The sequence below is a fragment of the Schistocerca serialis genome, chromosome 7 (assembly GCF_023864345.2).
Source record: "Schistocerca serialis cubense isolate TAMUIC-IGC-003099 chromosome 7, iqSchSeri2.2, whole genome shotgun sequence".
NCBI classification, from domain to species: Eukaryota; Metazoa; Arthropoda; class Insecta; order Orthoptera; family Acrididae; genus Schistocerca; species Schistocerca serialis.
This window is the reverse complement of record NC_064644.1, coordinates 603,791,405-603,813,700: the sequence shown is the minus strand read 5'-3', so window position 1 is coordinate 603,813,700 and position 22,296 is coordinate 603,791,405. Positions and strand designations below refer to the sequence as shown.

The following is a 22,296-nucleotide window of genomic DNA, read 5'->3' as shown; positions in this document are numbered from 1 at the left end:
CGTCGTCGTCGTCGTCGTCGTCGTCGGCGCCGCCGCCGCTTTGGTAATAGCGGCAAGTCGCCATTGTATGACATAGGGTGACGTACCCTCTGCAACCGACTGAGATGGCAGTAAGCGATTGAAGCTGATTTGCAACCTCTTGCTTGATCAGCGTCATAAGGGCTTGAATGTAACTTGCGATGGGACACAGCAAGAAGTAGCTTCGCATTTTTAGTACTGAAATTGGAGAATTGCGTCAAAGATGGGAAATTCATTCCGGCAAGCGTACAAATGGCGAAAATGAGGTGTGTGTGGGGAAGCACATTGCGCCAGTGACCGTGTGGCCTAATGGATAAGGCGTCGGACTTCGGATCCGAAGATTGCAGGTTCGAATCCTGTCACGGTCGACTTTTTCCAGTTCTGCAAAAGATGCATGCTGTTTCACTGTGTTGTTTGAGTACTACAAAACTAGTTGAAAGTTGCTGCTGTCCGCTTCCTGGCTGCAAACCGGCGTCTACCTGAAGCACAAGCAAGACAGGGGGTTCTGTAGCGAAATTTTCGGCAAAGTGCCGATCAGGAGAGTTTTTGTTGGAACTACTGCGTCTGATTCAGGACCCAAGAGCTACGCCACAGGCATCTGTTACAATTGTTCATTGAATAGGATTGTAGCTCATTTGTGGCAGCAGGAAATAAGCTGTAGTGAAAAGGACCTTCCATAGATGGTCGCAGGTCCCATAAGTACTGTATGGCTCGTATCACGTTGTGTGGGGCCCGGCTAGCTCAGTCGGTCGAGCATGAGACTCTTAATCTCAGGGTCGTGGGATCGAGCCCCACGCTGGGCGGGAGCAAAATTTTGTGTCTACGCGGATGCAACCTGCGCCCCTCTCGTGAGCCTTGCGTAATGAACGTAACGGGTTAAGACGATGCCTAGCTTCGTATTAATATCAGAGGAATGGTTTCCGAAGCTGAAAGTAACTCTGAAATGAAATAAATGTGTTGTTTTGGAATTTTAGGTGTACATCGATATCGTGTGAGATGTGTAGGAAAGCAGCAGCTGTGCTAACTAAATACAAATAATGGTCGCTAATGCGGTGCGTTTCCAGCTGAAGGGCTCCGATTCACTAGTCCATAAGAATAAAGTACCAGAAAAGTGCGCTAGGCGGCGCCTCCTTAGCTCAGTGGCAGAGCGCTGGTCTAGTAAACCAGAGGTTGTGAGTTCGATCCTCACAGGAGGCAAATGAATTTTGTAACAGCCCCTTCTACCTTTGCCCTTTCGAAAAAAGCGGTCAAGAATAAAAAGAATTATGAATGGGTGCGGTATTTAAAAAATGCTCTCGCAAATGAATAGTGCGAATGCTGCTATTAAAGTAGGCACCAGAAACTGCTGCTTTTGGCAGTCTCTGGAGAATGCCGACGTGAAATACTTAGTCCTTGTGATGTATTTTCTACCCCTGGTAGAGACCCTCGCGGTTGTCGTCGTCGTCGTCGTCGTCGTCGTCGTCGTCGTCGTCGTCGGCGCCGCCGCCGCTTTGGTAATAGCGGCAAGTCGCCATTGTATGACATAGGGTGACGTACCCTCTGCAACCGACTGAGATGGCAGTAAGCGATTGAAGCTGATTTGCAACCTCTTGCTTGATCAGCGTCATAAGGGCTTGAATGTAACTTGCGATGGGACACAGCAAGAAGTAGCTTCGCATTTTTAGTACTGAAATTGGAGAATTGCGTCAAAGATGGGAAATTCATTCCGGCAAGCGTACAAATGGCGAAAATGAGGTGTGTGTGGGGAAGCACATTGCGCCAGTGACCGTGTGGCCTAATGGATAAGGCGTCGGACTTCGGATCCGAAGATTGCAGGTTCGAATCCTGTCACGGTCGACTTTTTCCAGTTCTGCAAAAGATGCATGCTGTTTCACTGTGTTGTTTGAGTACTACAAAACTAGTTGAAAGTTGCTGCTGTCCGCTTCCTGGCTGCAAACCGGCGTCTACCTGAAGCACAAGCAAGACAGGGGGTTCTGTAGCGAAATTTTCGGCAAAGTGCCGATCAGGAGAGTTTTTGTTGGAACTACTGCGTCTGATTCAGGACCCAAGAGCTACGCCACAGGCATCTGTTACAATTGTTCATTGAATAGGATTGTAGCTCATTTGTGGCAGCAGGAAATAAGCTGTAGTGAAAAGGACCTTCCATAGATGGTCGCAGGTCCCATAAGTACTGTATGGCTCGTAACACGTTGTGTGGGGCCCGGCTAGCTCAGTCGGTCGAGCATGAGACTCTTAATCTCAGGGTCGTGGGTTCGAGCCCCACGCTGGGCGGGCGCAAAACTTTGTGTCTACGCGGATGCAACCTGCGCCCCTCTCGTGAGCATTGCGTAATGAACGTAACGGGTTAAGACGATGCCTAGCTTCGTATTAATATCAGAGGAATGGTTTTTGAAACTGAAAGTAACTCTGAAATGAAATAAATGTGTTGTTTTGGAATTTTAGGTGTACATCGATATCGTGTGAGATGTGTAGGAAAGCAGCAGCTGTGCTAACTAAATACAAATAATGGTCGCTAATGCGGTGCGTTTCCAGCTGAAGGGCTCCGATTCACTAGTCCATAAGAATAAAGTACCAGAAAAGTGCGCTAGGCGGCGCCTCCTTAGCTCAGTGGCAGAGCGCTGGTCTAGTAAACCAGAGGTCGTGAGTTCGATCCTCACAGGAGGCAAATGAATTTTGTAACAGCCCCTTCTACCTTTGCCCTTTCGAAAAAAGCGGTCAAGAATAAAAAGAATTATGAATGGGTGCGGTATTTAAGAAATGCTCTCGCAAATGAATAGTGCGAATGCTGCTATTAAAGTAGGCACCAGAAACTGCTGCTTTTGGCAGTCTCTGGAGAATGCCGACGTGAAATACTTAGTTCTTGTGATGTATTTTCTACCCCTGGTAGAGACCCTCGCGGTTGTCGTCGTCGTCGTCGTCGGCGCCGCCGCCGCTTTGGTAATAGCGGCAAGTCGCCATTGTATGACATAGGGTGACGTACCCTCTGCAACCGACTGAGATGGCAGTAAGCGATTGAAGCTGATTTGCAACCTCTTGCTTGATCAGCGTCATAAGGGCTTGAATGTAACTTGCGATGGGACACAGCAAGAAGTAGCTTCGCATTTTTAGTACTGAAATTGGAGAATTGCGTCAAAGATGGGAAATTCATTCCGGCAAGCGTACAAATGGCGAAAATGAGGTGTGTGTGGGGAAGCACATTGCGCCAGTGACCGTGTGGCCTAATGGATAAGGCGTCGGACTTCGGATCCGAAGATTGCAGGTTCGAATCCTGTCACGGTCGACTTTTTCCAGTTCTGCAAAAGATGCATGCTGTTTCACTGTGTTGTTTGAGTACTACAAAACTAGTTGAAAGTTGCTGCTGTCCGCTTCCTGGCTGCAAACCGGCGTCTACCTGAAGCACAAGCAAGACAGGGGGTTCTGTAGCGAAATTTTCGGCAAAGTGCCGATCAGGAGAGTTTTTGTTGGAACTACTGCGTCTGATTCAGGACCCAAGAGCTACGCCACAGGCATCTGTTACAATTGTTCATTGAATAGGATTGTAGCTCATTTGTGGCAGCAGGAAATAAGCTGTAGTGAAAAGGACCTTCCATAGATGGTCGCAGGTCCCATAAGTACTGTATGGCTCGTATCACGTTGTGTGGGGCCCGGCTAGCTCAGTCGGTCGAGCATGAGACTCTTAATCTCAGGGTCGTGGGTTCGAGCCCCACGCTGGGCGGGCGCAAAATTTTGTGTCTACGCGGATGCAACCTGCGCCCCTCTCGTGAGCCTTGCGTAATGAACGTAACGGGTTAAGACGATGCCTAGCTTCGTATTAATATCAGAGGAATGGTTTTCGAAACTGAAAGTAACTCTGAAATGAAATAAATGTGTTGTTTTGGAATTTTAGGTGTACATCGATATCGTGTGAGATGTGTAGGAAAGCAGCAGCTGTGCTAACTAAATACAAATAATGGTCGCTAATGCGGTGCGTTTCCAGCTGAAGGGCTCCGATTCACTAGTCCATAAGAATAAAGTACCAGAAAAGTGCGCTAGGCGGCGCCTCCTTAGCTCAGTGGCAGAGCGCTGGTCTAGTAAACCAGAGGTTGTGAGTTCGATCCTCACAGGAGGCAAATGAATTTTGTAACAGCCCCTTCTACCTTTGCCCTTTCGAAAAAAGCGGTCAAGAATAAAAAGAATTATGAATGGGTGCGGTATTTAAGAAATGCTCTCGCAAATGAATAGTGCGAATGCTGCTATTAAAGTAGGCACCAGAAACTGCTGCTTTTGGCAGTCTCTGGAGAATGCCGACGTGAAATACTTAGTCCTTGTGATGTATTTTCTACCCCTGGTAGAGACCCTCGCGGTTGTCGTCGTCGTCGTCGTCGTCGTCGTCGTCGTCGTCGTCGTCGTCGTCGGCGCCGCCGCCGCTTTGGTAATAGCGGCAAGTCGCCATTGTATGACATAGGGTGACGTACCCTCTGCAACCGACTGAGATGGCAGTAAGCGATTGAAGCTGATTTGCAACCTCTTGCTTGATCAGCGTCATAAGGGCTTGAATGTAACTTGCGATGGGACACAGCAAGAAGTAGCTTCGCATTTTTAGTACTGAAATTGGAGAATTGCGTCAAAGATGGGAAATTCATTCCGGCAAGCGTACAAATGGCGAAAATGAGGTGTGTGTGGGGAAGCACATTGCGCCAGTGACCGTGTGGCCTAATGGATACAGTTGTGCTTCGGTGGGCGAGCTGTGCGGACGGGCCTTGTTTACGTGCTCGCTGCGGCCGGCCGCGCGCTGACAAGTAAGTGGGCGCTCTTGTGGCTTACACGCCAATTGTATATTTGAAAATGAATCGAACATGAATATGACGCAACCGCTTCGCAAAGATACTTTGAAGTTCACGTTCGATGAACGCTTTGCACGACCTAAAGCATTCGAAGTAGAACAGTTCTTGCGCGATGTAGTAAAGCTCAGTTCCACTGATATAATTGGGATCCACTTATCGATTGTGAGTAGCACAGTTTATGTAAAGATGGTGAATGCTAAATGCTGTGATAGGATTATTGAAGGATGTGGAGGATCTTTTAAATTTAATCACTGTGATGGAAACGTCGGTGATGTCAAAGTAGATCATGCAGGTTTCGGGATAAGAACAGTCCGTATTTTTGAACTTCCCTTTGAAATAACTACGGAACAAATTAATTGCGTCCTCAAAGCATATGGGAAGGTCATTAGTAATGTTGCGGAAAAGTGGACCACCTTTCAAACGTTTCCAGTTTTAAATGGTGTCAGGCAAATAAAAATAGATCTTCAGCAGCATATTCCCTCGTATGTTTACGTATGCGGTTATAGAGCTATTGTGATGTATGATGGACAGCCGCGTACTTGCTCCGGCTGTGGACAGACTGGACACGTACGTTCAGAATGTATACAGAGGAGAGTGACGCAGGTGCCTGCGGGGGAAGTAGTCCCTCCCATGACGATGACGACCTTACCAGTGACATATGCTACGGCCACCCGTGGCCACTCTGCTACGACACCGAATTTCGCTTTGGAGAGCAGTGGCGACAGAAAAGACGACGACCAAAACTTGTCAGTGACCACTAGCTCCACTGAAGTAACGACTGTCGTTCCGTCGCCTGAAGCGGCGCCCATTACAGAAGCAGGATGTCTTTCCAAAAATGACGGAACTACTGAGCAAGATGTACAGAGAGACGAGAACGAGGATGCTGCACAAGATCCCAGCACGGCTTCCGAGACTGAAGAGCGACAGAAATCCGGATCTCTTCCCAAAAAGCATAAAAACGGAGGATAGCTCCACCTGACGCTCCGCAAAAGGTACAATCAGTGCGTGAAAAGGCACAACAAATTGGTCGCAAAATCAGTGGTATGACATCCGTCAATTTTGACGTAGACCCACAGACCCCGCATACAGCGGGAAAAGACGAGTTTCGAAAAGTGAAAACGCAGACGCAACACGATGGTGAAACGAAACGGTCCGCAAGTAAAGAAACAAAGAACAGAACTCCATCTCAACGTGGGCCAGAGATAGAGTTGTCTCAACGCAGTGATACGAAAAATTGGGCAGATGACATTGAAGAATTTCCCGCAGATGAGGAAATGAAAGAAGTGTCACACCTACCAGGAGGAAAGATTCCAGTGCAGAAAGACAAACAAATGAGGGATGAGACATCGTCTCGGCCATAACATGGAAAACCTTAGGCTTTGTCGACAGTGGGTCATAACGACTTGTATACTTGCTTAATTAATCATGAATTCGTTACAAGCTTATAGAATCGGGACTTTGAATCTAAACAAGATCCGTAGCGAATTAAACCTTAAGAACTTGCAAGACATGCTCTACGCCGCTGATATTGATGTTATTATGTTACAAGAAGTAACAGATATTAGACTGGATGCCATCACAGGTTACAATGCAGTCGTAAATCCAGGGAGCGACAGTGACCTCGGAACTGCGATACTCGCCAAAGAAGGAATTATCATCAAAGATGTGGAGAAACTGGTAAACGCCAGAGGTCTAGCTGTCACCATTCACAATACGCGTTTTATAAATATTTATGCACCATCTGGCACCGGGAACAGGAGGCGAAGAGCTGAATTTTATAAAGATGATATAGTTCCCCTTTTCGGTGGCCGCTACGAGCATATCATTTTTGGAGGTGATTATAATTGTGTGCTGTCTCCAAAAGACCAGACGCCGCATTTTAATAACTGTGCAGAACTCGGAGCCGTAATTACAGAACTCCGCTTAATTGACACCTGGGAGCTCAAGAACGGTGCATTGCCGGGTTTCACTCATATTACGAATCATTCCGCTAGTCGCATCGACAGGATCTATGTAACAGTCGACCTGGAAACACACGTTCTCCAGACAGAGTTATGGCCCACTATCTTTTCGGATCACGCTGCATACATATGTACCATGAACTTAAAACGGCAAGAAACGTACAGGGGACGAGGCTTGTGGAAGTTGAACGTGGAACATCTAAAAGACCCTGAATACCACGAAATATTCAATAACGTATGGAACGCGTGCGAGAACAAATTCGCTTCATATACCTCGGCACTGGCATGGTGGATGAAATGTGTGAAACCCGCGATAAGAAAATCGCTGATGAATTACTCCCGCGAGAAAAGTGTTTGGCAAAAACGGACGATAGAATATTACTTCCAAGTCCTTCGTGACCTATATCAATCTGATGAGTCCGTAATCGCCAACTACGTGGAAATAAAACGGATTCAGGCTAAACTTCTCGGACTGAAGCGGAAACAGCTGGAAGGTCATCAAGTAAGAACAGGACTTCACGATGCTGTAAAAGGAGAGCAAACATCTATATATCATGTGATTAATGAGAGGAAGGGGCAACGCAGGAAAATAATAACCGAACTAAGATCTTCTGACGGTAGGTTACTGACGCAGCAAAGTGACATCAAGAACGAAATTCACAAGTACTTCGCAGAGTTATTAGGCAAAACGACAATGGATATCCCGGTGGACAATGACATCATGACGGGATTCACACGCGGGCTCGACCCAGTAGAAGCAAACAACTTGTTAACTGAAATCACAGAAGAAGAAGTCGCAGACGCTATAACACGAAGCCCGAAAAATAAGTCTCCTGGGCCTGACGGAATCCCGGCCGAGTTCTATCAAATGTTCAGAAGACAGTTGATTCCCAAATTAGCGTGTATCTGTAACGAATTAATGAATCCCGCCAATGGCATCCCACGCGACTTTCTAGAAGGAACCATTGTTCTAATCCCGAAACATCCTGCGGGAAAATCTGTAACAAATTTTAGGCCTATCACTCTCCTAAATTCGGACTATAAAATATTTGCCCGCATCATAAACGAAAGATTAAAATCAGTATTGAACACAGTCACTGGATCATATCAATCGAGCGTAGGAAAAGACAGATCAATTTACCAAACACTGTGCGACTACAGAGATATTATTTCCATTGCCGCAGCCTGTAAAATAAAATGCGCCATCGTATCATTGGACTTTGAGAAAGCATTCGATAGAGTCGATCATGTTTATCTTTTTCACACCATGCGTGCCATGAACTTCCCGCAAGGTTTTATCAACATTATTACAAATCTTCTGCAGAAGTCAACATCGATAGTTATGGTAAACGGTCAGTCCAGTAAGCCCATTGTAATGAAAAGTTCGGTGCGACAAGGGTGCCCGATGTCTATGTCACTCTTTGCAATAGCAATCGAGCCATTGCTTTTTCGCCTCAGCCACAACCTACAAGGATTCACTACACGCGGCCGTAGGATTGTCTGCAGAGCATATGCCGATGACGTTGCATTTATTGTCAAAGACAACGACGAGATAGAGAAAGCACTCGACATAATAAACAAATATGAACAAGTATCTGGTGCGAAAATGAATAGGAATAAGTCTGGCATAATGAATATTGGAAGCGGATTAGGAGTTCCCATTCATGGGCCAATAAAGGAAATTGTCACCATGACATGTCTTGGAGTGGAATACACAAGAAATATTCGGCAGACCATCGCAGTTAATTACAGAAGAATCCTCAACACCATCCGTGCCTGTATACGTCAGCACAATCTCCGTACTCTTGATGAGATACAAAGAGTGGCTCTCGTCAACATCTATTTGTCCTCTAAATTAAATTACGTGGCTCAAGCCCTGCCAATGCCGAGGGAAGTGGCGAACAGGATTTTGGCTGCTTTTGGCCATTTCGTCAGACGCGGCCACATCTTCAAAGTCAAGTACCAGACATTGACTCTACCGACTGGGAATGGTGGATTGAATCTCACAGACGTGTACAATAAAGCACAAGCATTGTACGTCTGTAAAACATATAAACTGTGGAAGCGGTCAGTCGACAGTGTCACCGCATTCTTGTTAAATGAAATAGCGCCGGTCAGCCAGGACGCCCCAATAGACGTTCACCACATCCCAAATGAACTTTACCACCTAAAACATTTCTTCGTAGAGTATAGCTACATTGGACTGGGAACACCCGAGAAAGATGTCATCAAAGTCAAGAAAATATACCAAAACTTAATGAACTTTCAGACCAAGAACATCATAGAACAAAAATACGTCGGTCACTCTTGGCATGATATCTGGAGGAACATACATCACCCATATTTACCAACAAAAGTGCGGTCATTGTGGTACTACTTTGTGAATAGGAAATTTCCAACAAACTCCAGACTACATTCCATTCGCCTGGCTGATTCCCCTTTGTGTACCATTTGCAACCTGATTGATACGGATGAACATCAATTTGTCTGTGGAAATGCGAATAATATATGGTTGTCAATCAGAAAAAAATTAGCAACTATGCAGAGAAAACCGCCGTATTTGATAACGCCAGCGTGCCTTTTATACCCAGAAGAGGAGTTATACCCCACCTGGAAGTAAAATGCCGTCAACTGGTTGAAGGGACACGCAGTATTTTACCTGCTGTCCAGTAAAGAAAGGAGCGAAGAAGATTTTTGGACGTACATTTCCGACCAGCATCACAAGCTACTACGCATGAATAATTATTATGATACATACGCCAACTGCCTGAGAAGAACAGTCATGTGAACTCCATTTTCGATGATGCGATTCAGAACATGAAGAAACGAGAGACAATTTGATCTTTGAAAAACAAATACGATCAAGTGACGAACATCACTATCTGGTTTAGACTTGGATTTTTTTTTTTTTTTTTTTTTTTTTTTTCTAAAATGCCAAGGAACCTTTGTTTTATTACTTTTAAATGTCAGTTGAAAAATATGTACTACTGTAGAATGTTATGACTACAAAACGCCCGGGTTCTCGGTTTCGATTCCTGGCGGGGAGTACCTTGGTTTATTTTTTTTTTTTTTAACTTATTTGTTTTAATGTTTAAATATGAGGGAACTTGGGCAATATAGAGCTTCAGTGATTATTCTAAATACATTGCATGATTTAAATTTTTTTTTAAGTTATTGGTTATAACGTTTAAGGAAAAGGAAATTTTGTTTAATTTAGAATCTCAGTAACTACCTTTAAATATTTTGAATAATCTTAAGTTTTTTTAAAAGGTTATTCCTTCTGATGTTTTAGAAAAGAAAGGGAAGTTAACATTCTAAAAATTTGCATGTTAGTACAGTTTGAAGCATTATGTGTTTTAATGTTCAAGAAAAGGAAATTACAAGTTTTCTGTATACCTGTATATCCCTGTGTAAACTAAGAAAACCAATAAAAAAAAAAAAAAAAAAAAAAAAATGGATAAGGCGTCGGACTTCGGATCCGAAGATTGCAGGTTCGAATCCTGTCACGGTCGACTTTTTCCAGTTCTGCAAAAGATGCATGCTGTTTCACTGTGTTGTTTGAGTACTACAAAACTAGTTGAAAGTTGCTGCTGTCCGCTTCCTGGCTGCAAACCGGCGTCTACCTGAAGCACAAGCAAGACAGGGGGTTCTGTAGCGAAATTTTCGGCAAACTGCCGATCAGGAGAGTTTTTGTTGGAACTACTGCGTCTGATTCAGGACCCAAGAGCTACGCCACAGGCATCTGTTACAATTGTTCATTGAATAGGATTGTAGCTCATTTGTGGCAGCAGGAAATAAGCTGTAGTGAAAAGGACCTTCCATAGATGGTCGCAGGTCCCATAAGTACTGTATGGCTCGTAACACGTTGTGTGGGGCCCGGCTAGCTCAGTCGGTCGAGCATGAGACTCTTAATCTCAGGGTCGTGGGTTCGAGCCCCACGCTGGGCGGGCGCAAAATTTTGTGTCTACGCGGATGCAACCTGCGCCCCTCTCGTGAGCCTTGCGTAATGAACGTAACGGGTTAAGACGATGCCTAGCTTCGTATTAATATCAGAGGAATGGTTTTTGAAACTGAAAGTAACTCTGAAATGAAATAAATGTGTTGTTTTGGAATTTTAGGTGTACATCGATATCGTGTGAGATGTGTAGGAAAGCAGCAGCTGTGCTAACTAAATACAAATAATGGTCGCTAATGCGGTGCGTTTCCAGCTGAAGGGCTCCGATTCACTAGTCCATAAGAATAAAGTACCAGAAAAGTGCGCTAGGCGGCGCCTCCTTAGCTCAGTGGCAGAGCGCTGGTCTAGTAAACCAGAGGTCGTGAGTTCGATCCTCACAGGAGGCAAATGAATTTTGTAACAGCCCCTTCTACCTTTGCCCTTTCGAAAAAAGCGGTCAAGAATAAAAAGAATTATGAATGGGTGCGGTATTTAAGAAATGCTCTCGCAAATGAATAGTGCGAATGCTGCTATTAAAGTAGGCACCAGAAACTGCTGCTTTTGGCAGTCTCTGGAGAATGCCGACGTGAAATACTTAGTTCTTGTGATGTATTTTCTACCCCTGGTAGAGACCCTCGCGGTTGTCGTCGTCGTCGTCGTCGTCGTCGTCGGCGGCGGCGGCGCCGCCGCCGCTTTGGTAATAGCGGCAAGTCGCCATTGTATGACATAGGGTGACGTACCCTCTGCAACCGACTGAGATGGCAGTAAGCGATTGAAGCTGATTTGCAACCTCTTGCTTGATCAGCGTCATAAGGGCTTGAATGTAACTTGCGATGGGACACAGCAAGAAGTAGCTTCGCATTTTTAGTACTGAAATTGGAGAATTGCGTCAAAGATGGGAAATTCATTCCGGCAAGCGTACAAATGGCGAAAATGAGGTGTGTGTGGGGAAGCACATTGCGCCAGTGACCGTGTGGCCTAATGGATAAGGCGTCGGACTTCGGATCCGAAGATTGCAGGTTCGAATCCTGTCACGGTCGACTTTTTCCAGTTCTGCAAAAGATGCATGCTGTTTCACTGTGTTGTTTGAGTACTACAAAACTAGTTGAAAGTTGCTGCTGTCCGCTTCCTGGCTGCAAACCGGCGTCTACCTGAAGCACAAGCAAGACAGGGGGTTCTGTAGCGAAATTTTCGGCAAAGTGCCGATCAGGAGAGTTTTTGTTGGAACTACTGCGTCTGATTCAGGACCCAAGAGCTACGCCACAGGCATCTGTTACAATTGTTCATTGAATAGGATTGTAGCTCATTTGTGGCAGCAGGAAATAAGCTGTAGTGAAAAGGACCTTCCATAGATGGTCGCAGGTCCCATAAGTACTGTATGGCTCGTATCACGTTGTGTGGGGCCCGGCTAGCTCAGTCGGTCGAGCATGAGACTCTTAATCTCAGGGTCGTGGGATCGAGCCCCACGCTGGGCAGGCGCAAAATTTTGTGTCTACGCGGATGCAACCTGCGCCCCTCTCGTGAGCCTTGCGTAATGAACGTAACGGGTTAAGACGATGCCTAGCTTCGTATTAATATCAGAGGAATGGTTTTTGAAACTGAAAGTAACTCTGAAATGAAATAAATGTGTTGTTTTGGAATTTTAGGTGTACATCGATATCGTGTGAGATGTGTAGGAAAGCAGCAGCTGTGCTAACTAAATACAAATAATGGTCGCTAATGCGGTGCGTTTCCAGCTGAAGGGCTCCGATTCACTAGTCCATAAGAATAAAGTACCAGAAAAGTGCGCTAGGCGGCGCCTCCTTAGCTCAGTGGCAGAGCGCTGGTCTAGTAAACCAGAGGTCGTGAGTTCGATCCTCACAGGAGGCAAATGAATTTTGTAACAGCCCCTTCTACCTTTGCCCTTTCGAAAAAAGCGGTCAAGAATAAAAAGAATTATGAATGGGTGCGGTATTTAAGAAATGCTCTCGCAAATGAATAGTGCGAATGCTGCTATTAAAGTAGGCACCAGAAACTGCTGCTTCTCGGTCTTCAGCAAGGTCCTGGAATCTATCCTCACCCGCCGCATCCACCAGCATCTCCGCCAGCACCGCCTCCTTCCCGTCACCCAGTGTGGCTTTCGGCCATCCTTCTCTTCCGACGATCTTCTCCTTCACCTCACTCATCTCCTTTCCGAACAGCTTAATTCCCGTCGCTCCGCCATCTTCCTCTCCCTTGACCTCGAACGCGCTTATGACCGCGTCTGGCATTCCGGTCTCCTCTTCAAGCTCCAAACCTTTGCCCTTCCCATTAACTACGTCCGTCTGATCGGTTCCTTTCTCTCCCGCCGTCCTTCCTATGTCACCATCCATAACACCGATTCCTACACCTTTTTCCCCTCCGCCGGTGTGCCCCAAGGCTCCGTCCTCTCCCCCCTTCTGTACCTTTTGTACACGGCGGACATGCCGCCGCCGTCGCCCCCCGTCCACCTCCTCCAGTTTGCCGATGACACCGCCTTCCTCGCCCTTGCCCCCACCCTGCAACGCTCCCAACGCCTTCTCCAATCCCATCTTGACCGGTTCACCGCTTGGTGCAACCAGTGGTTGCTCAAGGTCAATCCCTCCAAAACCCAGGCGATCATTGTAGGCAAAACCACCCCTTCCTTCCGCCTCCTTGATTTCTATCTCACCGTCTATGGCCGTCCTATCGCCCTCACTCCCACCCTTAAGTACCTTGGCGTCACCCTCGACCGTCGCCTCTCCTGGACTCCCCATCTCCAGACAATCCAAGCCAAGGCACGTTCCCGACTCCGTCTCCTCAAGCTCCTTTCCGGCCGCACGTGGGGTCTGGACCCCTCCACAATCCTCCACACCTATAAATCCCTCATCCGCCCTATCCTTTGTTACGCCCATCCAGCCTGGATCTCCGCCCCCCCTACCTTCTATAAATCCCTCCAAATCCTTGAACGCCATGCTCTCCGCCTTGCCTATCGCATCCGTCTCCCCTCCCCCACGCGGATCCTGTATGATCTCATCCCCTTCCCCCATCTCCTCCTTTTCCTTGAAAGGATACGTATCCTGTACACCTCACGAAAACTTGATCCTCCTCACCTGCTCGTTTCCAAGCTCCTCTCCCACCCCCGCCCGCTGCCGCGCCTGTATTCGCACGTCCCACCCGGTCTCCATCTCTCCACCCTCCATACCCTCTCCCAAGGTGGCTTCCGCCAGCTCCCTCTCCCTGATGATGTCCTCGTCCCCTCCATCTACCCCTCCTATCAACTTTGACCCTGCCCCACCCCCCACTTCCCGTGTCCTTTCCTTTCGGCACCCTCCCTCCCTTCTCTTCTCTTCCCTTCTTTTTCCATCTCCCTGTCCCCTCCCTTCCCCCTCTTCCCCCGGGCTTCCTCTCCCCCTTCCTCCCTCCCCCCTATCTCCCCTGCCCGTGGCATCTCTGCTCTCCCCTCTCGCTCTCCCACTCCCCTTCCTCCTCCTCCTCTCTTGGCAGGTCCCCGGACTCGCACACGTATAGTGAACATTCGCGCGCCGGAGATCGTCGCCTTTTGTGCTTCATGTGTGTGACGTCATATAGTGTTTTTGGTGTCCGCCGTCCCACTCCTATGTTCACTTGTGCCGTCGGACTCACCAGTGTTTTGTGCGCCGTGCCAACGTGTTTTCAGTGTTGTTATCGTCACATGTGAACGACTCCGTGTTTTTTTTATGTCTCTGTGACCTCTCTCTTTTGCCCGTCACTTTGTTCATTGTCATTCACCATGTTTTATACTCTTGTAAAACGCTGTGGCTGAAGAGCGGCGTAGTGTGCCGCTGCCAGCCTACCTGAATTGTACAGGTTTTAAAATAACAATAAAGTAAAAAAAAAAAAAAAAAAAAACTGCTGCTTCCACCTCCTCCAGTTTGCCGATGACACCGCCTTCCTTGCCCTTGCCCCCACCCTGCAACGCTCCCAACGCCTTCTCCAATCCCATCTTGACCGGTTCACCGCTTGGTGCAACCAGTGGTTGCTCAAGGTCAATCCCTCCAAAACCCAGGCGATCATTGTAGGCAAAACCACCCCTTCCTTCCGCCTCCTTGATTTCTATCTCACCGTCTATGGCCGTCCTATCGCCCTCACTCCCACCCTTAAGTACCTTGGCGTCACCCTCGACCGTCGCCTCTCCTGGACTCCCCATCTCCAGACAATCCAAGCCAAGGCACGTTCCCGACTCCGTCTCCTCAAGCTCCTTTCCGGCCGCACGTGGGGTCTGGACCCCTCCACAATCCTCCACACCTATAAATCCCTCATCCGCCCTATCCTTTGTTACGCCCATCCAGCCTGGATCTCCGCCCCCCCTACCTTCTATAAATCCCTCCAAATCCTTGAACGCCATGCTCTCCGCCTTGCCTATCGCATCCGTCTCCCCTCCCCCACGCGGATCCTGTATGATCTCATCCCCTTCCCCCACCTCCTCCTTTTCCTTGAAAGGATACGCATCCTGTACACCTCACGTAAACTTGATCCCCCTCACCCGCTCGTTTCCCCGCTCCTCTCCCACCCCCGCCCGCTGCCGCGCCTGTATTCGCACGTCCCACCCGGTCTCCATCTCTCCACCCTCCATACCCTCTCCCAAGGTGGCTTCCGCCAGCTCCCTCTCCCTGATGATGTCCTCGTCCCCTCCATCTACCCCTCCTATCAACTTTGACCCTGCCCCACCCCCCACTTCCCGTGTCCTTTCCTTTCGGCACCCTCCCTCCCTTCTCTTCTCTTCCCTTCTTTTTCCATCTCCCTGTCCCCTCCCTTCCCCCTCTTCCCCTGGGCTTCCTCTCCCCCTTCCTCCCTCCCCCCTATCTCCCCTGCCCGTGGCATCTCTGCTCTCCCCTCTCGCTCTCCCACTCCCCTTCCTCCTCCTCCTCCTCTCTTGGCAGGTCCCCGGACTCGCACACGTATAGTGAACATTCGCGCGCCGGAGATCGTCGCCTTTTGTGCTTCGTGTGTGTGACGTCATATAGTGTTTTTGGTGTCCGCCGTCCCACTCCTACGTTCACTTGTGCCGTCGGACTCACCAGTGTTTTGTGCGCCGTGCCAACGTGTTTTCAGTGTTGTTATCGTCACATGTGAACGACTCCGTGTTTTTTATGTCTCTGTGACCTCTCTCTTTTGCCCGTCACTCTGTTCATTTTCATTCACCATGATTTATACTCTTGTAAACCGCTATGGCTGAAGAGCGGCGTAGTGTGCCGCTGCCAGCCTACCTGAATTGTACAGGTTTTAAAATAACAATAAAGTAAAAAAAAAAAAAAAAAACTGCTGCTTTTGGCAGTCTCTGGAGAATGCCGACGTGAAATACTTAGTTCTTGTGATGTATTTTCTACCCCTGGTAGAGACCCTCGCGGTTGTCGTCGTCGTCGGCGGCGGCCGCGCCGCCGCCGCTTTGGTAATAGCGGCAAGTCGCCATTGTATGACGTAGGGTGACGTACCCTCTGCAACCGACTGAGATGGCAGTTAGCGATTGAAGCTGATTTGCAACCTCTTGCTTGATCAGCGTCATAAGGGCTTGAATGTAACTTGCGATGGGACACAGCAAGAAGTAGCTTCGCATTTTTAGTACTGAAATTGGAGAATTGCGTCAAAGATGGGAAATTCATTCCGGCAAGCGTACAAATGGCGAAAATGAGGTGTGTGTGGGGAAGCACATTGCGCCAGTGACCGTGTGGCCTAATGGATAAGGCGTCGGACTTCGGATCCGAAGATTGCAGGTTCGAATCCTGTCACGGTCGACTTTTTCCAGTTCTGCAAAAGATGCATGCTGTTTCACTGTGTTGTTTGAGTACTACAAAACTAGTTGAAAGTTGCTGCTGTCCGCTTCCTGGCTGCAAACCGGCGTCTACCTGAAGCACAAGCAAGACAGGGGGTTCTGTAGCGAAATTTTCGGCAAAGTGCCGATCAGGAGAGTTTTTGTTGGAACTACTGCGTCTGATTCAGGACCCAAGAGCTACGCCACAGGCATCTGTTACAATTGTTCATTGAATAGGATTGTAGCTCATTTGTGGCAGCAGGAAATAAGCTGTAGTGAAAAGGACCTTCCATAGATGGTCGCAGGTCCCATAAGTACTGTATGGCTCGTATCACGTTGTTTGGGGCCCGGCTAGCTCAGTCGGTCGAGCATGAGACTCTTAATCTCAGGGTCGTGGGTTCGAGCCCCAAGCTGGGCGGGCGCAAAATTTTGTGTCTACGCGGATGCAACCTGCGCCCCTCTCGTGAGCCTTGCGTAATGAACGTAACGGGTTAAGACGATGCCTAGCTTCGTATTAATATCAGAGGAATGGTTTTCGAAACTGAAAGTAACTCTGAAATGAAATAAATGTGTTGTTTTGGAATTTTAGGTGTACATCGATATCGTGTGAGATGTGTAGGAAAGCAGCAGCTGTGCTATCTAAATACAAATAATGGTCGCTAATGCGGTGCGTTTCCAGCTGAAGGGCTCCGATTCACTAGTCCATAAGAATAAAGTACCAGAAAAGTGCGCTAGGCGGCGCCTCCTTAGCTCAGTGGCAGAGCGCTGGTCTAGTAAACCAGAGGTTGTGAGTTCGATCCTCACAGGAGGCAAATGAATTTTGTAACAGCCCCTTCTACCTTTGCCCTTTCGAAAAAAGCAGTCAAGAATAAAAAGAATTATGAATGGGTGCGGTATTTAAGAAATGCTCTCGCAAATGAATAGTGCGAATGCTGCTATTAAAGTAGGCACCAGAAACTGCTGCTTTTGGCAGTCTCTGGAGAATGCCGACGTGAAATACTTAGTTCTTGTGATGTATTTTCTACCCCTGGTAGAGACCCTCGCGGTTGTCGTCGTCGTCGGCGGCGGCCGCGCCGCCGCCGCTTTGGTAATAGCGGCAAGTCGCCATTGTATGACGTAGGGTGACGTACCCTCTGCAACCGACTGAGATGGCAGTTAGCGATTGAAGCTGATTTGCAACCTCTTGCTTGATCAGCGTCATAAGGGCTTGAATGTAACTTGCGATGGGACACAGCAAGAAGTAGCTTCGCATTTTTAGTACTGAAATTGGAGAATTGCGTCAAAGATGGGAAATTCATTCCGGCAAGCGTACAAATGGCGAAAATGAGGTGTGTGTGGGGAAGCACATTGCGCCAGTGACCGTGTGGCCTAATGGATAAGGCGTCGGACTTCGGATCCGAAGATTGCAGGTTCGAATCCTGTCACGGTCGACTTTTTCCAGTTCTGCAAAAGATGCATGCTGTTTCACTGTGTTGTTTGAGTACTACAAAACTAGTTGAAAGTTGCTGCTGTCCGCTTCCTGGCTGCAAACCGGCGTCTACCTGAAGCACAAGCAAGACAGGGGGTTCTGTAGCGAAATTTTCGGCAAAGTGCCGATCAGGAGAGTTTTTGTTGGAACTACTGCGTCTGATTCAGGACCCAAGAGCTACGCCACAGGCATCTGTTACAATTGTTCATTGAATAGGATTGTAGCTCATTTGTGGCAGCAGGAAATAAGCTGTAGTGAAAAGGACCTTCCATAGATGGTCGCTGGTCCCATAAGTACTGTATGGCTCGTAACACGTTGTGTGGGGCCCGGCTAGCTCAGTCGGTCGAGCATGAGACTCTTAATCTCAGGGTCGTGGGTTCGAGCCCCACGCTGTGCGGGCGCAAAATTTTGTGTCTACGCGGATGCAACCTGCGCCCCTCTCGTGAGCCTTGCGTAATGAACGTAACGGGTTAAGACGATGCCTAGCTTCGTATTAATATCAGAGGAATGGTTTTTGAAACTGAAAGTAACTCTGAAATGAAATAAATGTGTTGTTTTGGAATTTTAGGTGTACATCGATATCGTGTGAGATGTGTAGGAAAGCAGCAGCTGTGCTAACTAAATACAAATAATGGTCGCTAATGCGGTGCGTTTCCAGCTGAAGGGCTCCGATTCACTAGTCCATAAGAATAAAGTACCAGAAAAGTGCGCTAGGCGGCGCCTCCTTAGCTCAGTGGCAGAGCGCTGGTCTAGTAAACAAGAGGTTGTGAGTTCGATCCTCACAGGAGGCAAATGAATTTTGTAACAGCCCCTTCTACCTTTGCCCTTTCGAAAAAAGCGGTCAAGAATAAAAAGAATTATGAATGGGTGCGGTATTTAAGAAATGCTGTCGCAAATGAATAGTGCGAATGCTGCTATTAAAGTAGGCACCAGAAACTGCTGCTTTTGGCAGTCTCTGGAGAATGCCGACGTGAAATACTTAGTCCTTGTGATGTATTTTCTACCCCTGGTAGAGACCCTCGAGGTTGTCGTCGTCGTCGTCGTCGTCGGCGCCGCCGCCGCTTTGGTAATAGCGGCAAGTCGCCATTGTATGACATAGGGTGACGTACCCTCTGCAACCGACTGAGATGGCAGTTAGCGATTGAAGCTGATTTGCAACCTCTTGCTTGATCAGCGTCATAAGGGCTTGAATGTAACTTGCGATGGGACACAGCAAGAAGTAGCTTCGCATTTTTAGTACTGAAATTGGAGAATTGCGTCAAAGATGGGAAATTCATTCCGGCAAGCGTACAAATGGCGAAAATGAGGTGTGTGTGGGGAAGCACATTGCGCCAGTGACCGTGTGGCCTAATGGATAAGGCGTCGGACTTCGGATCCGAAGATTGCAGGTTCGAATCCTGTCACGGTCGACTTTTTCCAGTTCTGCAAAAGATGCATGCTGTTTCACTGTGTTGTTTGAGTACTACAAAACTAGTTGAAAGTTGCTGCTGTCCGCTTCCTGGCTGCAAACCGGCGTCTACCTGAAGCACAAGCAAGACAGGGGGTTCTGTAGCGAAATTTTCGGCAAAGTGCCGATCAGGAGAGTTTTTGTTGGAACTACTGCGTCTGATTCAGGACCCAAGAGCTACGCCACAGGCATCTGTTACAATTGTTCATTGAATAGGATTGTAGCTCATTTGTGGCAGCAGGAAATAAGCTGTAGTGAAAAGGACCTTCCATAGATGGTCGCAGGTCCCATAAGTACTGTATGGCTCGTATCACGTTGTTTGGGGCCCGGCTAGCTCAGTCGGTCGAGCATGAGACTCTTAATCTCAGGGTCGTGGGTTCGAGCCCCACGCTGGGCGGGCGCAAAATTTTGTGTCTACGCGGATGCAACCTGCGCCCCTCTCGTGAGCCTTGCGTAATGAACGTAACGGGTTAAGACGATGCCTAGCTTCGTATTAATATCAGAGGAATGGTTTTCGAAACTGAAAGTAACTCTGAAATGAAATAAATGTGTTGTTTTGGAATTTTAGGTGTACATCGATATCGGGTGAGATGTGTAGGAAAGCAGCAGCTGTGCTAACTAAATACAAATAATGGTCGCTAATGCGGTGCGTTTCCAGCTGAAGGGCTCCGATTCACTAGTCCATAAGAATAAAGTACCAGAAAAGTGCGCTAGGCGGCGCCTCCTTAGCTCAGTGGCAGAGCGCTGGTCTAGTAAACCAGAGGTCGTGAGTTCGATCCTCACAGGAGGCAAATGAATTTTGTAACAGCCCCTTCTACCTTTGCCCTTTCGAAAAAAGCGGTCAAGAATAAAAAGAATTATGAATGGGTGCGGTATTTAAGAAATGCTCTCGCAAATGAATAGTGCGAATGCTGCTATTAAAGTAGGCACCAGAAACTGCTGCTTTTGGCAGTCTCTGGAGAATGCCGACGTGAAATACTTAGTTCTTGTGATGTATTTTCTACCCCTGGTAGAGACCCTCGCGGTTGTCGTCGTCGTCGGCGGCGGCCGCGCCGCCGCCGCTTTGGTAATAGCGGCAAGTCGCCATTGTATGACGTAGGGTGACGTACCCTCTGCAACCGACTGAGATGGCAGTTAGCGATTGAAGCTGATTTGCAACCTCTTGCTTGATCAGCGTCATAAGGGCTTGAATGTAACTTGCGATGGGACACAGCAAGAAGTAGCTTCGCATTTTTAGTACTGAAATTGGAGAATTGCGTCAAAGATGGGAAATTCATTCCGGCAAGCGTACAAATGGCGAAAATGAGGTGTGTGTGGGGAAGCACATTGCGCCAGTGACCGTGTGGCCTAATGGATAAGGCGTCGGACTTCGGATCCGAAGATTGCAGGTTCGAATCCTGTCACGGTCGACTTTTTCCAGTTCTGCAAAAGATGCATGCTGTTTCACTGTGTTGTTTGAGTACTACAAAACTAGTTGAAAGTTGCTGCTGTCCGCTTCCTGGCTGCAAACCGGCGTCTACCTGAAGCACAAGCAAGACAGGGGGTTCTGTAGCGAAATTTTCGGCAAAGTGCCGATCAGGAGAGTTTTTGTTGGAACTACTGCGTCTGATTCAGGACCCAAGAGCTACGCCACAGGCATCTGTTACAATTGTTCATTGAATAGGATTGTAGCTCATTTGTGGCAGCAGGAAATAAGCTGTAGTGAAAAGGACCTTCCATAGATGGTCGCAGGTCCCATAAGTACTGTATGGCTCGTAACACGTTGTGTGGGGCCCGGCTAGCTCAGTCGGTCGAGCATGAGACTCTTAATCTCAGGGTCGTGGGTTCGAGCCCCACGCTGTGCGGGCGCAAAATTTTGTGTCTACGCGGATGCAACCTGCGCCCCTCTCGTGAGCCTTGCGTAATGAACGTAACGGGTTAAGACGATGCCTAGCTTCGTATTAATATCAGAGGAATGGTTTTTGAAACTGAAAGTAACTCTGAAATGAAATAAATGTGTTGTTTTGGAATTTTAGGTGTACATCGATATCGTGTGAGATGTGTAGGAAAGCAGCAGCTGTGCTAACTAAATACAAATAATGGTCGCTAATGCGGTGCGTTTCCAGCTGAAGGGCTCCGATTCACTAGTCCATAAGAATAAAGTACCAGAAAAGTGCGCTAGGCGGCGCCTCCTTAGCTCAGTGGCAGAGCGCTGGTCTAGTAAACCAGAGGTTGTGAGTTCGATCCTCACAGGAGGCAAATGAATTTTGTAACAGCCCCTTCTACCTTTGCCCTTTCGAAAAAAGCGGTCAAGAATAAAAAGAATTATGAATGGGTGCGGTATTTAAGAAATGCTCTCGCAAATGAATAGTGCGAATGCTGCTATTAAAGTAGGCACCAGAAACTGCTGCTTTTGGCAGTCTCTGGAGAATGCCGACGTGAAATACTTAGTCCTTGTGATGTATTTTCTACCCCTGGTAGAGACCCTCGAGGTTGTCGTCGTCGTCGTCGTCGTCGTCGGCGCCGCCGCCGCTTTGGTAATAGCGGCAAGTCGCCATTGTATGACATAGGGTGACGTACCCTCTGCAACCGACTGAGATGGCAGTTAGCGATTGAAGCTGATTTGCAACCTCTTGCTTGATCAGCGTCATAAGGGCTTGAATGTAACTTGCGATGGGACACAGCAAGAAGTAGCTTCGCATTTTTAGTACTGAAATTGGAGAATTGCGTCAAAGATGGGAAATTCATTCCGGCAAGCGTACAAATGGCGAAAATGAGGTGTGTGTGGGGAAGCACATTGCGCCAGTGACCGTGTGGCCTAATGGATAAGGCGTCGGACTTCGGATCCGAAGATTGCAGGTTCGAATCCTGTCACGGTCGACTTTTTCCAGTTCTGCAA

At 47.8% G+C, this 22,296-nt stretch overlaps 27 non-coding genes across 27 annotated transcripts; all 27 read left to right on the top strand.

Moving 5' to 3' along the window:
- The first annotated feature begins 313 nt into the window (after positions 1-313).
- On the top strand, positions 314-386 carry Trnar-ucg (transfer RNA arginine (anticodon UCG)). The gene has a single exon. It is a non-coding gene; the product is annotated as a tRNA-Arg (tRNA).
- A 362-nt stretch (positions 387-748) lies between these two features.
- Trnak-cuu (transfer RNA lysine (anticodon CUU)) lies at positions 749-821 on the top strand. The gene has a single exon. It is a non-coding gene; the product is annotated as a tRNA-Lys (tRNA).
- A 322-nt stretch (positions 822-1,143) lies between these two features.
- Trnat-agu (transfer RNA threonine (anticodon AGU)) lies at positions 1,144-1,215 on the top strand. The gene has a single exon. It is a non-coding gene; the product is annotated as a tRNA-Thr (tRNA).
- Positions 1,216-1,781: 566 nt separating this feature from the next.
- On the top strand, positions 1,782-1,854 carry Trnar-ucg (transfer RNA arginine (anticodon UCG)). The gene has a single exon. It is a non-coding gene; the product is annotated as a tRNA-Arg (tRNA).
- Positions 1,855-2,216: 362 nt separating this feature from the next.
- On the top strand, positions 2,217-2,289 carry Trnak-cuu (transfer RNA lysine (anticodon CUU)). Its single transcript has one exon. It is a non-coding gene; the product is annotated as a tRNA-Lys (tRNA).
- A 322-nt stretch (positions 2,290-2,611) lies between these two features.
- On the top strand, positions 2,612-2,683 carry Trnat-agu (transfer RNA threonine (anticodon AGU)). The gene has a single exon. It is a non-coding gene; the product is annotated as a tRNA-Thr (tRNA).
- A 542-nt stretch (positions 2,684-3,225) lies between these two features.
- On the top strand, positions 3,226-3,298 carry Trnar-ucg (transfer RNA arginine (anticodon UCG)). Its single transcript has one exon. It is a non-coding gene; the product is annotated as a tRNA-Arg (tRNA).
- A 362-nt stretch (positions 3,299-3,660) lies between these two features.
- Positions 3,661-3,733, top strand: Trnak-cuu (transfer RNA lysine (anticodon CUU)). Its single transcript has one exon. It is a non-coding gene; the product is annotated as a tRNA-Lys (tRNA).
- Positions 3,734-4,055: 322 nt separating this feature from the next.
- Positions 4,056-4,127, top strand: Trnat-agu (transfer RNA threonine (anticodon AGU)). The gene has a single exon. It is a non-coding gene; the product is annotated as a tRNA-Thr (tRNA).
- A 6,549-nt stretch (positions 4,128-10,676) lies between these two features.
- On the top strand, positions 10,677-10,749 carry Trnak-cuu (transfer RNA lysine (anticodon CUU)). The gene has a single exon. It is a non-coding gene; the product is annotated as a tRNA-Lys (tRNA).
- A 322-nt stretch (positions 10,750-11,071) lies between these two features.
- Positions 11,072-11,143, top strand: Trnat-agu (transfer RNA threonine (anticodon AGU)). Its single transcript has one exon. It is a non-coding gene; the product is annotated as a tRNA-Thr (tRNA).
- A 560-nt stretch (positions 11,144-11,703) lies between these two features.
- On the top strand, positions 11,704-11,776 carry Trnar-ucg (transfer RNA arginine (anticodon UCG)). The gene has a single exon. It is a non-coding gene; the product is annotated as a tRNA-Arg (tRNA).
- A 362-nt stretch (positions 11,777-12,138) lies between these two features.
- On the top strand, positions 12,139-12,211 carry Trnak-cuu (transfer RNA lysine (anticodon CUU)). Its single transcript has one exon. It is a non-coding gene; the product is annotated as a tRNA-Lys (tRNA).
- A 322-nt stretch (positions 12,212-12,533) lies between these two features.
- On the top strand, positions 12,534-12,605 carry Trnat-agu (transfer RNA threonine (anticodon AGU)). Its single transcript has one exon. It is a non-coding gene; the product is annotated as a tRNA-Thr (tRNA).
- Positions 12,606-16,413: 3,808 nt separating this feature from the next.
- Trnar-ucg (transfer RNA arginine (anticodon UCG)) lies at positions 16,414-16,486 on the top strand. The gene has a single exon. It is a non-coding gene; the product is annotated as a tRNA-Arg (tRNA).
- Positions 16,487-16,848: 362 nt separating this feature from the next.
- On the top strand, positions 16,849-16,921 carry Trnak-cuu (transfer RNA lysine (anticodon CUU)). Its single transcript has one exon. It is a non-coding gene; the product is annotated as a tRNA-Lys (tRNA).
- Positions 16,922-17,243: 322 nt separating this feature from the next.
- Positions 17,244-17,315, top strand: Trnat-agu (transfer RNA threonine (anticodon AGU)). Its single transcript has one exon. It is a non-coding gene; the product is annotated as a tRNA-Thr (tRNA).
- Positions 17,316-17,860: 545 nt separating this feature from the next.
- Trnar-ucg (transfer RNA arginine (anticodon UCG)) lies at positions 17,861-17,933 on the top strand. Its single transcript has one exon. It is a non-coding gene; the product is annotated as a tRNA-Arg (tRNA).
- Positions 17,934-18,295: 362 nt separating this feature from the next.
- Positions 18,296-18,368, top strand: Trnak-cuu (transfer RNA lysine (anticodon CUU)). Its single transcript has one exon. It is a non-coding gene; the product is annotated as a tRNA-Lys (tRNA).
- A 322-nt stretch (positions 18,369-18,690) lies between these two features.
- On the top strand, positions 18,691-18,762 carry Trnat-agu (transfer RNA threonine (anticodon AGU)). The gene has a single exon. It is a non-coding gene; the product is annotated as a tRNA-Thr (tRNA).
- A 545-nt stretch (positions 18,763-19,307) lies between these two features.
- Trnar-ucg (transfer RNA arginine (anticodon UCG)) lies at positions 19,308-19,380 on the top strand. Its single transcript has one exon. It is a non-coding gene; the product is annotated as a tRNA-Arg (tRNA).
- Positions 19,381-19,742: 362 nt separating this feature from the next.
- On the top strand, positions 19,743-19,815 carry Trnak-cuu (transfer RNA lysine (anticodon CUU)). The gene has a single exon. It is a non-coding gene; the product is annotated as a tRNA-Lys (tRNA).
- A 322-nt stretch (positions 19,816-20,137) lies between these two features.
- On the top strand, positions 20,138-20,209 carry Trnat-agu (transfer RNA threonine (anticodon AGU)). The gene has a single exon. It is a non-coding gene; the product is annotated as a tRNA-Thr (tRNA).
- A 545-nt stretch (positions 20,210-20,754) lies between these two features.
- Trnar-ucg (transfer RNA arginine (anticodon UCG)) lies at positions 20,755-20,827 on the top strand. Its single transcript has one exon. It is a non-coding gene; the product is annotated as a tRNA-Arg (tRNA).
- Positions 20,828-21,189: 362 nt separating this feature from the next.
- Positions 21,190-21,262, top strand: Trnak-cuu (transfer RNA lysine (anticodon CUU)). Its single transcript has one exon. It is a non-coding gene; the product is annotated as a tRNA-Lys (tRNA).
- A 322-nt stretch (positions 21,263-21,584) lies between these two features.
- On the top strand, positions 21,585-21,656 carry Trnat-agu (transfer RNA threonine (anticodon AGU)). Its single transcript has one exon. It is a non-coding gene; the product is annotated as a tRNA-Thr (tRNA).
- Positions 21,657-22,204: 548 nt separating this feature from the next.
- Positions 22,205-22,277, top strand: Trnar-ucg (transfer RNA arginine (anticodon UCG)). Its single transcript has one exon. It is a non-coding gene; the product is annotated as a tRNA-Arg (tRNA).
- The last annotated feature ends 19 nt before the right edge of the window (positions 22,278-22,296 follow it).